This window comes from Pithys albifrons, chromosome 10, assembly GCF_047495875.1.
Source record: "Pithys albifrons albifrons isolate INPA30051 chromosome 10, PitAlb_v1, whole genome shotgun sequence".
NCBI lineage: Eukaryota > Metazoa > Chordata > Aves > Passeriformes > Thamnophilidae > Pithys > Pithys albifrons.
Genome location: NC_092467.1, coordinates 33,797,687 through 33,810,748, shown reverse-complemented (window position 1 = coordinate 33,810,748; position 13,062 = coordinate 33,797,687). Strand labels below are relative to the sequence as shown.

Sequence of the window (13,062 nt, the reverse complement as noted above, 5' to 3'; positions counted from 1 at the left end):
AAAGACCTCCAATACCTTCAAGTCCAACCTTTGCCCGAATACCCTTTTGCCCCGTGAACCACACCCCAGTGTGCCAGGGCCACTTGTCTGTTGAACGTTTCAGGGACGGTGACGCCACCACTGCCCTGGGCAGCTCCAGTGCTTGACTATTCCTTCAGTGAGAGAGGCACAAGCTCTTGTTTTCAAAAGGCTGTTGTTTAATTAATATCTGTAATTCCCAGCTAAAGGGTGAAGCCCAGCAGAGCTGAGTCCACCAGCAGGTGTGTGTCTGGGTTGAGCCCCCCATCAGTTGCCATGGCACTGCACACTGGCAGCAAAAATCAATCCTGGCAAATGATTTGCTTTCCTAAACCTGCAGCCCTTTGACATTAAAAAAGTGGGGAAACAACACGTGAAGTCAGCCCATCAGGGGCATCTGACCAGCCACCCCTTCCCCTCAGGAGCAAACCCAGGCTGAACAGAGCAAGAGGGTTTGACCCCAGAGAGAAAATACAGAGGGAAGAACAATCAGAGCTGCAGAGTGAAGATCAATTGAAATACACTTATTTCCTTCAACGCAACCCTGAGCTTCGACTCTGTACAGACACAAACACGTATCTACAGAGCTGAACAAACTCATAAATTATTCTTTAACTGCAAGAAACTATTAGATGTGAAATCATGGGAAAGTTGTTAAATGGGGCTGGCTAATGTTTACAGAGGGTGGAATGTTCTGTACCCTCCGATGCAGCAATACAGACCACACTGATACTTGGGAATCATAATAACCAACTGTTACGTGATGGCAGAGCTGCAGTGTTGGACTGAAGGATGTCACATAAACTCCACTCCAGTTTCCTCAAAGGGGGCTGATGGGCCTTTAATCATTAAACCCCAGTGAGCAGCTGATGAACCAGGGCTCCATCCACCCCCTCAGGTCCACCCACCCCCTCAGTTAAACTCGTTAGAATTTACAGAGGAAATTCAATTCACTCTTCCCATCACTGAAGAAGATGGGGCTGTTTTCAGCAATCCCAGCCTGGCTCCCAGAGGGTGGTGCTCAGCCCTGCCCAGGTGTGTGCCTGTCTGTGCTGGGGCTGCAGGTGAGCCCAGACCCTGCACACCCCGAGCAGATCCAGAGAACTCACAGCCCAAACACAGGTGGGTACTGCTGCTTTTGAGGCTGGTTTGTGTGAGGCTCCCAGAGTGGGCAGGGAGATCCCTCTGCCCAAGGGCCTCAGGAGGCACCTGGGATGGGGCTGCAGGAGCCGGGAAAACCCCACAGTGCTGCAGTCCAGCTTTCAGTTTGGGTTCTAGATTCAGGGTCACTTTGCAGCATTGCAGAGCTGTTCATGGGCTGCTGTTTCCTGGGGTGCTGTTGGCAGGTTTATACCCATCATGGCATCCATCCTGCACCTGGGTCAGGGCAACCCCCGCAATCCACTCAGACTGGGGGATGAACACATGGAGAGCAGCCCTGGGAGAAGGATCTGGGGGTGCTGGTGGGTGAGAGGCTGGACATGACCCAGGTGTGGGCACTGGGACCCAGAAACCAGCCTGGACTGATCCTGCCATGTGGGCAACAAGGAAGGGTGGGATTCTGCCCCTCTCAGGTGAGACCCCCCCCTGCAGAGCTGCCTCCAGCTCTGGGGGCAGCACAGGAAGGACATGGACCTGTTGGGGGAGTTCCAGGGGTGGCAAAAAGAGGATCAGAGGGATGGAGCAGCTCTGCTGTGAGGAAAGGCACTGAGAGTTGGGATTGTTCAGCCTGGAGAAGAGAAATCTTTGGGTGATTTAATTGTGGCCTTCCAGTACCTGAAGGGACCTGACAGGAGAGATGGGGAGAGACAATTTACAGGGGCCTGGAGGGACAGGACACAGGGAATGGCTTCCCAGTGCCAGAGGGCAGGGTTTGATGGGATATTGGGATGGAATTCCTGGCTGGGAGGGTGGGCAGGCCCTGGCACAGGTTGGGCAGAGCAGCTGTGGCTGCCCCAGCCCTGGGAGTGTCCCAGGCCAGGCTGGACAGGGCTTGGAGCACCCTGGGCTGGTGGGAGGTGTCCCTGCCCATGGCAGGGGTGGCACTGGGTGGGCTTTGGGGTCCCTCCCAATCCCAACCATTTGTGATTCTGTGATAATAGAATCCTTTATTTTGGGAAGGACCTCTGAGCTCTTCACGTCTGACCATTAACCCAGCACTGCCAAAATGGCCTATTCAAGGCTCTACTATTCCAAGTTTCACCAAATTATTTTTGAAACTGGGACTCTCCCTCCTGTGCATGTACATGTTCCACAGCTCTTGGGCTCAGCCAGGCAGGGAAAATGCAGTTCAGTCAAGGACACGTTCCTGTGTTGTAACATCTCTCATTTTCCTCATTCCCAGCCTCTCCTCATGTTCTCTCTAATCTTTTTCCAACTCTCAAGCCTTTCACTCTCAGGAAAGACTCACTTAGCTCAGGAACACTCTTGGCAAGTGAGGGAGGGGGAAGCTGAACCAGCCAGTCACAAAGGTGGAATTGCACACGTCCAATTTGCAATGACTGTACTTAAGATGCACTCAAAGACAACGACAGCACCTTCATTGCTTGTTATTGCTTCTTACAGCAACTTACCCCATTACTGAAAACTAAATCCCAGAATCCCACTGCATAATGATTGTGGGTTTTCTTTCCTGAATATCACATAAAACCCCTCAAAAAACTATGAACAATTTTAACCAAAACTGCAAATAGCAAGGAAATTCTGCATCCAAGCCTAGAAACTTATTATTCTTGGAAAGATGAAGAGAACTTGAAGGCTTTTAATTAGCACTGGAGTGTTTGTCACAGGACAGGGATTTAGAAACGAAGCAGTGCATTAAGGATGGAGCATTTTCCTTTGATCCTTTCCAATTCACCCCCTGTCTCTTATTTCAATTTCTTGTTCATTTTTAATTTAAATGTGTGCTTGACAGAAATGTTAAAATGTCATAGAAATAAATTGTTGCTCATTCATTTTTAAATTTATGTTTGCTTTAGACGAGCTGTTGGCAGACTCTGAGATGTTCCAACACCCATGAAATCCATCAATGATCACAGGGAGAAGGTGGGACCCTCCACATTCTCACGCCTGTGGCTGATATAAGGAAGAAACTCTTCCCTGGGAGGGTGGGCAGGCCCTGGCACAGGTGCCCAGAGCAGCTGTGGCTGCCCCAGCCCTGGGAGTGCCCAAGGCCAGGCTGGACAGGGCTTGGAGCAGCCTGGGCTGGTGGGAGGTGTCCCTGCCCATGGCAGGGGGGACACTGGGTGGGCTTTGGGGTCCCTTCCAACTCATGGGTTTATGATTGTCTAACTGAAACTCAGGAGGAAGGTCTGTCCTTCCCAGGATTTCTGTAATTCCTGATACAATTTCCTTCACTCACTTTCTGGACAAAACCTGTCACAACAGAATCCTGCAGTGACTTTAAATCTACTCTGAATACCAGGGGGACTCTCATAGTGAAAGTACTGGGAGAATAATTTGGATGTTTTGTAAGTGGATTATCCAAAAACCTCATGACCTTCACAGGTCTGGGTGCCAGTAGGAACTGCAAAGCTCAGGTTATCGACCACTGATCTTCCATTATCCTGCAAATTCACAGATTTCAAATGCAACTTGGAATTAAAAAAGCTGAAAAGAGTGAGAATGAAGGAGCACAGCAGAGGAATGATGGTGTTACACTGTGGAGGAGGAAAGGACTTTCATTGCAAGGGTTGGACATGTGGATTATACTCAGGGAACTTTGAAGGAGAGGTCTCAGCTGTGTCTTGTCCCAGCAGTGAGTGTGGCTGAAATCCCTGAGATGAAGCCCAGCATTGCTGCCCACACCTCAGGGTGTGCTCACCAGCAAGGGAGAGCTGGAATACAATTCCACACACTCTTTTCCTCTCAGTCAAGGATGCATCAGTGCAGAGGTGATTTCTGTGAGGGTGCACCATGTGCTGCTCATGGAGAGGCCTGAGGTGCCAGCAGAGATGTCTTCACCAGCAGGTGAGGTGGTGTGGAGGAGCTCTGGTGCTCTCATCACAGGCCAAAGGCAGAGTGAATGTTGGCCACAGAAACCTGGGCAAGGCTCAAAAGCTCAAGAGGGAAGCCAAAAGTGCATTATGAGAACCCCAGCAGGGCTCCCACCAGGGACGATGGGCTGCAAATCTGCCTGAGGGGGAGCAGGGGGAGCCAGGGCAGAGGCTCAGCTTGGGCTCCTTCCAGCTTGAATCAGAAGGAACCAAACACTGCCCATCCCAGGGCTCTGGGCACCTCTGTCTCTCTGCTGCCAGGCCTGTCCCATGTACCAGCTGGATGGGAAAAGGGCAAAGAGAAAGGTGGTCTAATCCTTCTTACCTTGGGACAGATGGTGAGAAGTCAGACCCTGTGGCTCAGCCTCCTGCAATCCCAACTGCTGAACCCAACAAAGGATGTGCTGCTGGAGAGGAAGCAGAGGAGGGGAATCTGGCCAGAGGCGGGACAGTATTTCATGGGTTTCAAACATGTGTGTGTGTTCAGACAGGGAATCAGAAGCAGCACATGCCCCCTGTTCCCATGGCAGTGACTCTGCCTGTGCCACGGGATGTGCCCCTGCTGTGCCCACCACACAGGCAGCACCTCTGTCAGCAGCTGCACACCTGGACTTAACCAAGCCAAACATGAGAAGGGGCAATGCCAGAGACACAGAAAGCTTGTCAGATCTTGGCAAATGTCCTAAAATTTGGCTCTGAACACGTACACAGGGAATAGTCTGTCAGCAGTTCATGTGAGGACTCGTGATTTGGAGCACACCCTGTGGTGGGAGCAGCTCCCCAAGTGCTCCCTCCCAGGCCCTGCCCCTTGGACAGGGATCCCAGCAAACCCCCCTCAAAACTACAGGACCAGAGATGAGATTCTTGCTGTTTGCTTGAGATCATGAATGGAATACCTCCCTGAGATGCAGAAGGACACAGGCTGGCACTGGGAAAGGTGGCTCGAGTCAGAATTTTGAAAGCATTTGTATTCCTACAGTCATAAAGCATCAAGGGAATCCACTGCCACAGTCTTCATGCAAACACTTCTTAGCCTGAAACATAATGGAATGTAAAAGAAAGGAAATGAGAAAATGTGAGGAGTGTGATTTGCCTTTTGCTCATCTCTACAAATTGCTTGGCACAACCCTGTTGGTTACTCCAGGAATGTGAGTGTGCAGGAGTTCTGCCTGGTTATTACCATTTCCAGCAGAAGTCAGCCCTGCCACACGCAGAGCTTGGGACTCCCAGGTGATCATCATTAGTAGATCCAATCCCAGCACTCTGAGGAGCACATTAACACCACAATTTTCAGGTACATCTCTAGTAACACTTTCTGACAGCCAGAGCCATAAAGTGCTGCTGCTCCCACCCTGATAAACGGCTTCCTGAAGTGTTTTATGGAATATTCATCACTCTGTGGAAATAATGTGGCTCTCAGAATATTATTATCCACCCTTTTCTTTTGAGCTTCTCCAGGCAGGGTGGTCTGTTCTCACCAGCTGGATCTCCAGGCACCACAACTGAGCAGAGAGCAGCCCACCAGTCCGTGCAGCCCTCCCAGTGTCCCCAGGGCAGCTTCAGGGCCTGCAGCTCAGCCACAGGATATCAGTTTAATGGCACCTTTCAGTACCTGACCAGAGCGGCAGCACCTCAAAGCTGGAGTAAAGAGCACAGCAAGGTGGAGCAGAGGTGGTGAAACAGCCTGTGTGAGACACATTCGAGCTGGAGGCTGCTAAAGTCACATTTCTCCCCATGTTATCACAGAATCCAAGACTGGTTTGGGTTGGAAGGGGCCTCACAACTCATTTCCTTGCCATGGGCAGGCAGAGCTTCCCCCAGCCCAGGCTGCTCCAAGCCCCATCTCACCTGACCTTGAACACTTCCAGGCTTGGCCCATCCCTCAGGTGAGGAGGGAGAGGTGCCCACCCCTCTGTGGCTGCCACGGGCTCTCTCATTTCCAGATCTCTGTCTGGGCAGGGGGTGTGTGGGGCAGATTTCCTCTCCAGCTAACGAGGCTCACAGGGTGCCACAGGACTCCCTCACACTCGTTACAACACCTCTCTTGGTGCCACAGTTGGTGCCCTGGCAGTCCTCACACCCCCCCAGCCTGTGAGCTCTGCCTGCCCACCAGGCTGAGTGAGGGACCTTCACCATGTGCCACCATGACCTGGACTTCTGACTTTCCCTCCCTTGAATTTCATTCCCTTAAAAGTTCAATTTCTTGGCAATTCTTTCAGCCTCTGCAGATCAAGGCTGTGGGGGATTCAGTGGCAGCAGCTCTGCCTGCACAGGGCAGGCCATGGGCTGGCCCAGGAGGGTGCCCATGCCCTCGGGTTTGGCTGCCTTGGCTCTCCAGTCCAGGGCTGGGAACTGCACTGGTGGTGCCAAGTGCTGCTGGAGGGGGTGTTTAACCTGAGCAAAGGGGAAGGAGAAGCCATCAGATGAATATTCACTTGCAATCAGGATCCAGAGCAGAACTCACCTCTCCAGAGACAAGCAGTGACTGTCCACAGGCACGGTGGTGTCCAGCCTCTGTCACCTGGTAATTAATATCCCTCTGCTGTCACCAATTACTTGGTGCTAAATTTATGTCAATAATTTCCATTCCACATCTTCCCTCCAAAGCCAGAAACCTGCCCCTGTGCATTCCCTGTCTCACCCCCTCCAATGTAAGGGCTCCCAGACTGGCAGGAAGGGATGACTGACAGCTGCCCATCAGAAGTGCTGCCCACAATTCGTCTGCTGCAGAGAATGGCCCATCCTGAGGTTCTCTAGAGGTTTCCATAATGTATGAAAGGATTTTAATCTTCCCAGGTTACTTTATGTGTCTGAGGGAATAGCTCTCTGAGGGCTTGATAAGTCAGAACTGAAATAATTCCTGCCTTGAATAAAGTCTGTGAAAATCTGCATTAATTTTCCCTGAAGTCCTGGCAGGCCATTGGTGCAAACTGTGTTCACAGTGTGGTCCTGAGCTCCAGCCCCTCGTTGTAGAGGGAGGGGGGTTTTGTTGCACCACTGTCTGGCAGCTGAAGGAAAATGGTCCACAGTTTCCCAGTTTTTGTAAAGCAGCATCCTTGTGAAAATCAGGTTTGTTCTTGAGCTGGTGAACATCTGAAGGGCTTTGCCATGAGCAGGATCAGTTGGGTGTTTGCAGAGGTGCCCAGTGGCACAGCACTAAGGAAACCACCCTGAGTGGCTTTGGGAGGGTGTGTAATGTTCTAGATCTCATGTACCATCAGAGGGAGATTTATAGATGGTACCTGCATGTCTGGAGTGACAGCTGGAGGATGGATGCTCTGACCACCTGGGTTTTCACCTTCCCATTGCCACTGATTTATTTCAGTGTCTCAGAATGCACCACTGAGTGCACTTTGCTTGACTTGTTGAACAAAAATCAGATTTGACAGGAAACCTCATATGAAAGGAAAGCTGGCACAGCAGTAGTAGATTTGATCTCCATAAGCATTTGGAAACCCAAGAAATACCAATATAGAGACACTTTGAATTGTTGGCTGTGTTTTCTCTGGATGCTGAGGCAAAAAATTTAAATAGCAAATGTTTGAGTTCACCACAGAACAATAAATCTACACGTTAGAGGAAACCTCCCTTTCTTCCCAAAAGCTGCAGGTAGAGCAGTCTGTGTGTTTTACACATCACTGGATGACACCTCATTCACAGTGTGGCACTGGGCAACACATTGGCATTTATTTATCCCTATTTCCCTTGGTGCCAAGCTTCATGAGAGCCTTCACATTGGCATTTATTTATCCCTATTTCCCTTGGTGCCAAGCTTCATGAGAGCCTTCACATTGGCATTTATTTATCCCTATTTCCCTTGGTGCCAAGCTTCATGAGAGCCTTCACATTGGCATTTGTTTATCCCTATTTCCCTTGGTGCCAAGCTTCATGAGAGCCTTCACATTGGCATTTATTTATCCCTATTTCCCTTGGTGCCAAGCTTCATGAGAGCCTTCACATAAAGTCCTGGCCATCACTTAGGTCAGAAAACAAAGGTAGGGCTCTGGTGAAGTTGTGCTGGGGGTCCTGGGGCACTGCTGCCCCCAGAGAGGAGGGCACTCCTTGGTGCAACCACCCCTGCCTGGGCAGCCCAGAGGTCAAACACCAAACCAACTGTGGGGCAGTGGAAAGAGGTTGGCCAAGGCCAAGATGAAACTGGGTGGAGGTGAAAGAGGAGGCTGCAAAGGCGTGTGCAGAGAGCCTGGCAGAGCGTGGCATTCCCGAGTGCCCCAGGGCTCTGGGGGGCGGGAGGGCAGGGCACAGGGCACAGCGACCACCCTGGCACTGTGCACAGCACTGACAATGCCAGAGAGATGTCTGTGTCCTGGCTGGTGTCCTTCCCTGCTGGTCACTGGGCCCATAACTCAGTTCTGGGCCGTTGGGGCTGCTCCTTCCTGGATCGTGACTCAGATGATTTGAATGCCCATCCAGTCCATGCCATTATGTAAATTATTATCCAACATTATGCCAGACAGAAATCCAGCAGCATATAAGGAAAAGTGGATGCTTTGTATGAGAGGGTCATGATAGATAAAAATGATAATGGACACTGTAGTGCCATAATCAAAGTCTAATTGTCTCATTAATTAAGAGCAATATTCAGTTATGTATTGGGTCCTGGAGCGATTATGACTCAAATGCCTACGAGAACTCGGATTTATGCTCTGCCTCGCAGTTTGCAGCCAGGCAAAGCCTTTTGTGGAGGTCAAACTCTTCAGCTGCTGCTCTAAAAAGTGGTTGAACTTCAGGCATGGAGAGTCCTGGCTGTGCCACTCGGGCTGTGGCCACTGTCACTGCACCCAACAGGCACAGCCTGGCACCAGCTGGCACAACCCGGGCACGAGCAGCCCAGGCACCTGGGGGGACCCATCTACCCACCACTCACAGTGCAAACACCCCAGTGACTCCCTCCCCTCTCATTTTTGACACCAACCAGGCTAAGTTTCCTGCCAAATGTGAACCACTGGTAACAGTGGCTGTTCTGGGGTAATTAGATCAAGATTCAAGCAATTTGCTGTAGGGCCTGATCTCAGACCATCTTTCACATGTCTCTGTGCTAGATCTGTCTTTAAATTATATTATAATGAGCTCGGCAGCACTATTAATAATCCAGCAAATCATGGGAGAGTGTGGTTTGATTTCATTGCTATAATGTGTGCAATCCAAGTAGGTGACTGCTGCAAGTTTCTGCCTTTTTTAATCATAAAAATCAAATAGTAAGATACATGAGCTTCTAAAAATTAAAAATAGTTGAGCTCCTTTACAGTAATAAAATGGATTAAACATGGGAAGTTTAACAATTTATTGCGAGGTGGTGTGATTCATTTAAATGTCATTGGGGTACTACCTCTGGGGTTATTTTATTTAAATGTTGTGGTTTCTGGTTTTAATAAAGGAATATTTGCCTCCCTTCAGGTGGATGAGGTGGGTCTGGAGCCTCTCACAATAGGAGGAAAAGGGGTTTGATTTCCACTTTCTGTGTTTCTGGGAGGTTTTCCCACCACAGGGTGAAAGGAGGGAGGAGGAGCAAAGAGAATGAAGTCTCTGCTCGGTGATTTTAGGACTATCTCCAAACTTCATGTCATTTGGTGCCTGAAAGGAGCACCGAGGTTGAGTTTGCTGTGCTTGGTTGTGCAGGTGGATACACAGGAAGGGGCTGGGCAGGATAGGAGGATGGAGCTGGGCCCACTGTTGGTGAGGGAGGGCGAGTGCCAGGCTGTGGGAAGGCACCAGGGACCTTCCCAGGGCTCTTTATTGAGACTTCTTTAAAATTCTGATTAATGACTTGGGCAGAGAAAGAGGGAAATTTGCTGACAATGCAAAGAGGAGAGATCTTGTCAATGCAGGAGGGGCCTGGACCACTGCACAGAATGAACAGGATGCCCATAAGAGCTGCAGGAACGTGACTGGGATGGAGCCTCCCATTGGGGAGGCAGGAACGAGCAGCTGGGGCTGAGCCAGCAGGAGAAGGACGGGCAGCAGAGCAGCCCTGCCAGGCTCTCGGTGCCCTCCATGCCCTGTGCTGGCCCCAGGGGGCAGGAGGAGGGGGATGCAGAGCCTTACTGGGAATAGGGGTCTGCAGTGGGATGGGAATGCAGAGCCTTACTGGGAATAGGGGACAGCAGTGGGATGGGAATGCAGAGCCTTACTGTGAATAGGGGGCTGCAGTGGGATGGGAATGCAGAGCCTTACTGGGAATAGGGGGCTGCAGTGGGATGGGAATGCAAAGCCTTACTGGGAATAGGGGGCTGCAGTGGGATGGGAATGCAGAGCCTTACTGGGAATAGGGGACTGCAGTGGGATGGGAATGCAAAGCCTTACTGGGAATAGGGGGCTGCAGTGGGATGGGAATGCAGAGCCTTACTGGGAATAGGGGGCTGCAGTGGGATGGGAATGCAAAGCCTTACTGGGAATAGGGGGCTGCAGTGGGATGGGAATGCAGAGCCTTACTGGGAATAGGGGACTGCAGTGGGATGGGAATGCAAAGCCTTACTGGGAATAGGGGGCTGCAGTGGGATGGGAATGCAAAGCCTTACTGGGAATAGGGGGCTGCAGTGGGATGGGAATGCAGAGCCTTACTGGGAATAGGGGGCTGCAGTGGGATGGGAATGCAGACCCTTACTGGGAATAGGGGACTGCAGTGGGATGGGAATGCAGAGCCTTACTGGGAATAGGGGGCTGCAGTGGGAACAGGACAGGCTGCAGAAACATTGTTTGCCTCATTGGTGGTGATTGGCTGATGACATGGGGACGGTGCTGGTGATCAGCTGCAGATCCCAAAGAGATGCCCATTAGTGCTGTGATTCTTGTTTCATGTATTATCTTCTATCCATGGAAAGGAAACATAAATTATAGTGATTCTTCTTCTCTTATTTTACTTTCATTTGAAAATTCAAAAGGTGCAAAGTTTCATTGAATTTCCACTTTCTGGAGCTGCTGAGCAGCCAGCACCACTTCACAAGCTGTTTCTGTCAGCCTGGATCCACACTGCTGCTGGAGAGTGAATCCTGCTTGCAAGTCCTTTTGGAGCACATCCACTTCTCATTGCTTTTCTTCTAATAAAAATGTCAAGAAGAGAAATAGAACATATGCAGAAATGTTCTTGATTTCACCCTCTCTACAGAACAAATGTAAATGAAAAGTTCAGGTATTTGGAGGCCATGGAAGATGCAATCCCAGCTCTCTGCTGGTGCTGGAGGTCTGTGGGCAGCAGTGGGGTTGGGTTGGGGGCTGTGAACTGGGAGAGCCTGAGAGGAGGAGGAGGAGCTGCCATGAAGTCTGTGGGTCTGCCCTGAATTTTGAATCAAGGGCTGAAGAGAAGGGTGATGGTGACTGGTTCATCTCCTGTCTCCAGTGCTCTCCAGAGAGGGTCACAGGAAAAGGCTGTGTCAGCCTTTGGAACGTGTCCTTTGATATTGCATGTTTGACAACCCAAAACATCCTCCTCAGCAGTTGGAGAGACATAAACACCAGTGTAAGAGATCTTGTTGTTTCCCTTTTCTCAAGTACAGGGATAAATATAGATTCAGTGAGGGTGAGAGACAGTAAATTAAAATTCTGAAAGAAAATGTTTCTTTGCAAGTTGTGCTGCTCATTGTGATGAGCAAACATTGAGAGCTTCCAGTAACAGAGAGAGGAGACTGGTCCAGGAAGGCATGGGAGCAGCTTGGGAGCAGCTTGGGAGCAGCTTGGGAGCAGCTTGGGAGCAGCTTGGGAGCAGCTTGGGAGCCAGGGTTCTTTGGGCATGGGAAAAGCCTCACCCACCTAAGACCCAGTTCTGGGGCAAAGCAGGTGACAGCAGGCAGGGACCCTCCCCTGGAGGGGAGAGGGGCTGGGACAGCAGGCAGGGACTGTCCCCTGGAGGGGAGAGGGACTGGGACAACAGGGAGCGACCCTGCCCTTGGGAGGTGAGGGGCTGGGGACAGAAGGCAGGTACCCTCACCCCTCTGAGGGACTGGGACAGCAGGCAGGGACTGTCCCCTGGAGGGGAGAGGGACTGGGACAACAGGGAGCGACCCTGCCCTTGGGAGGTGAGGGGCTGGGGACAGAAGGCAGGTACCCTCACCCCTCTGAGGGACTGGGACAGCAGGCAGGGACTGTCCCCTGGAGGGGAGAGGGGCACAGCAGGCAGGGACTGTCCCCTGGATGGGAGAGGGGCACAGCAGGCAGGGACTGTCCCCTGGAGGGGAGAGGGGCACAGCAGGCAGGGACTGGTCCCTGGAGGGGAGAGTGGCACAGCAGGCAGGGACTGGTCCCCGGAGGAGAGAGGGGCACAGCAGGCAGGGACTGTCCCCTGGAGGGGAGAGGGGCACAGCAGGCAGGGACTGTCCCCTGGAGGGGAGAGGGGCATAGCAGGCAGCGACTGTCCCCTGGAGGGGAGAGGGGCACAGCAGGCAGGGACTGTCCCCTGGAGGGGAGAGGGGCACAGCAGGCAGGGACTGGTCCCTGGAGGGGAGAGTGGCACAGCAGGCAGGGACTGGTCCCCGGAGGAGAGAGGGGCACAGCAGGCAGGGACTGTCCCCTGGAGGGGAGAGGGGCACAGCAGGCAGGGACTGTCCCCTGGAGGGGAGAGGGGCACAGCAGGCAGGGACTGTCCCCTGGAGGGGAGAGGGGCACAGCAGGCAGGGACTGTCCCCTGGAGGGGAGAGGGGCACAGCAGGCAGGGACTGTCCCCTGGAGGGGAGAGGGGCACAGCAGGCAGGTCCAGCTGTCACCACTCTGGCAGCACAGGGCACTGGGGGGATGTGGCACAGCCGTGTCCTGACACACACAGGGCAGCTTTCAGCTCCCTCCCTGCTCTGCTTTTATCTTCCCTTCCATCACACAGCCAGTGAAAAGATAACTTGGTCTTTCACAGCTTGACCTGAATCTGCAAGACTGGCAGAAGTAAACATCTCCTGCTTCCCACCCTGAACAATTTGATATGCAGCTCTGAGAGAGGCTGAAAAAAGAAGCCTTTCATCTTCCTTTCCTAAAGTAATTTTTTATCATATTCTAAATTCATAGATAAAACCCCAGGCGATTTTATTGGATTAAGAATGACCACAAA

At 51.7% G+C, this 13,062-nt stretch overlaps 1 long non-coding RNA gene across 2 annotated transcripts; it reads left to right on the top strand.

Moving 5' to 3' along the window:
• The first annotated feature begins 861 nt into the window (after positions 1-861).
• Positions 862-11,115, top strand: LOC139676589 (uncharacterized). Of its 2 annotated transcripts, none has more exons than XR_011698671.1 (3): positions 862-1,140; positions 2,997-3,063; positions 10,913-11,115. It is a non-coding gene; the product is annotated as an uncharacterized lncRNA (long non-coding RNA). The 2 variants fall into 2 exon arrangements; XR_011698672.1 differs by lacking the exon at positions 10,913-11,115 and adding an exon at positions 3,599-10,125.
• The last annotated feature ends 1,947 nt before the right edge of the window (positions 11,116-13,062 follow it).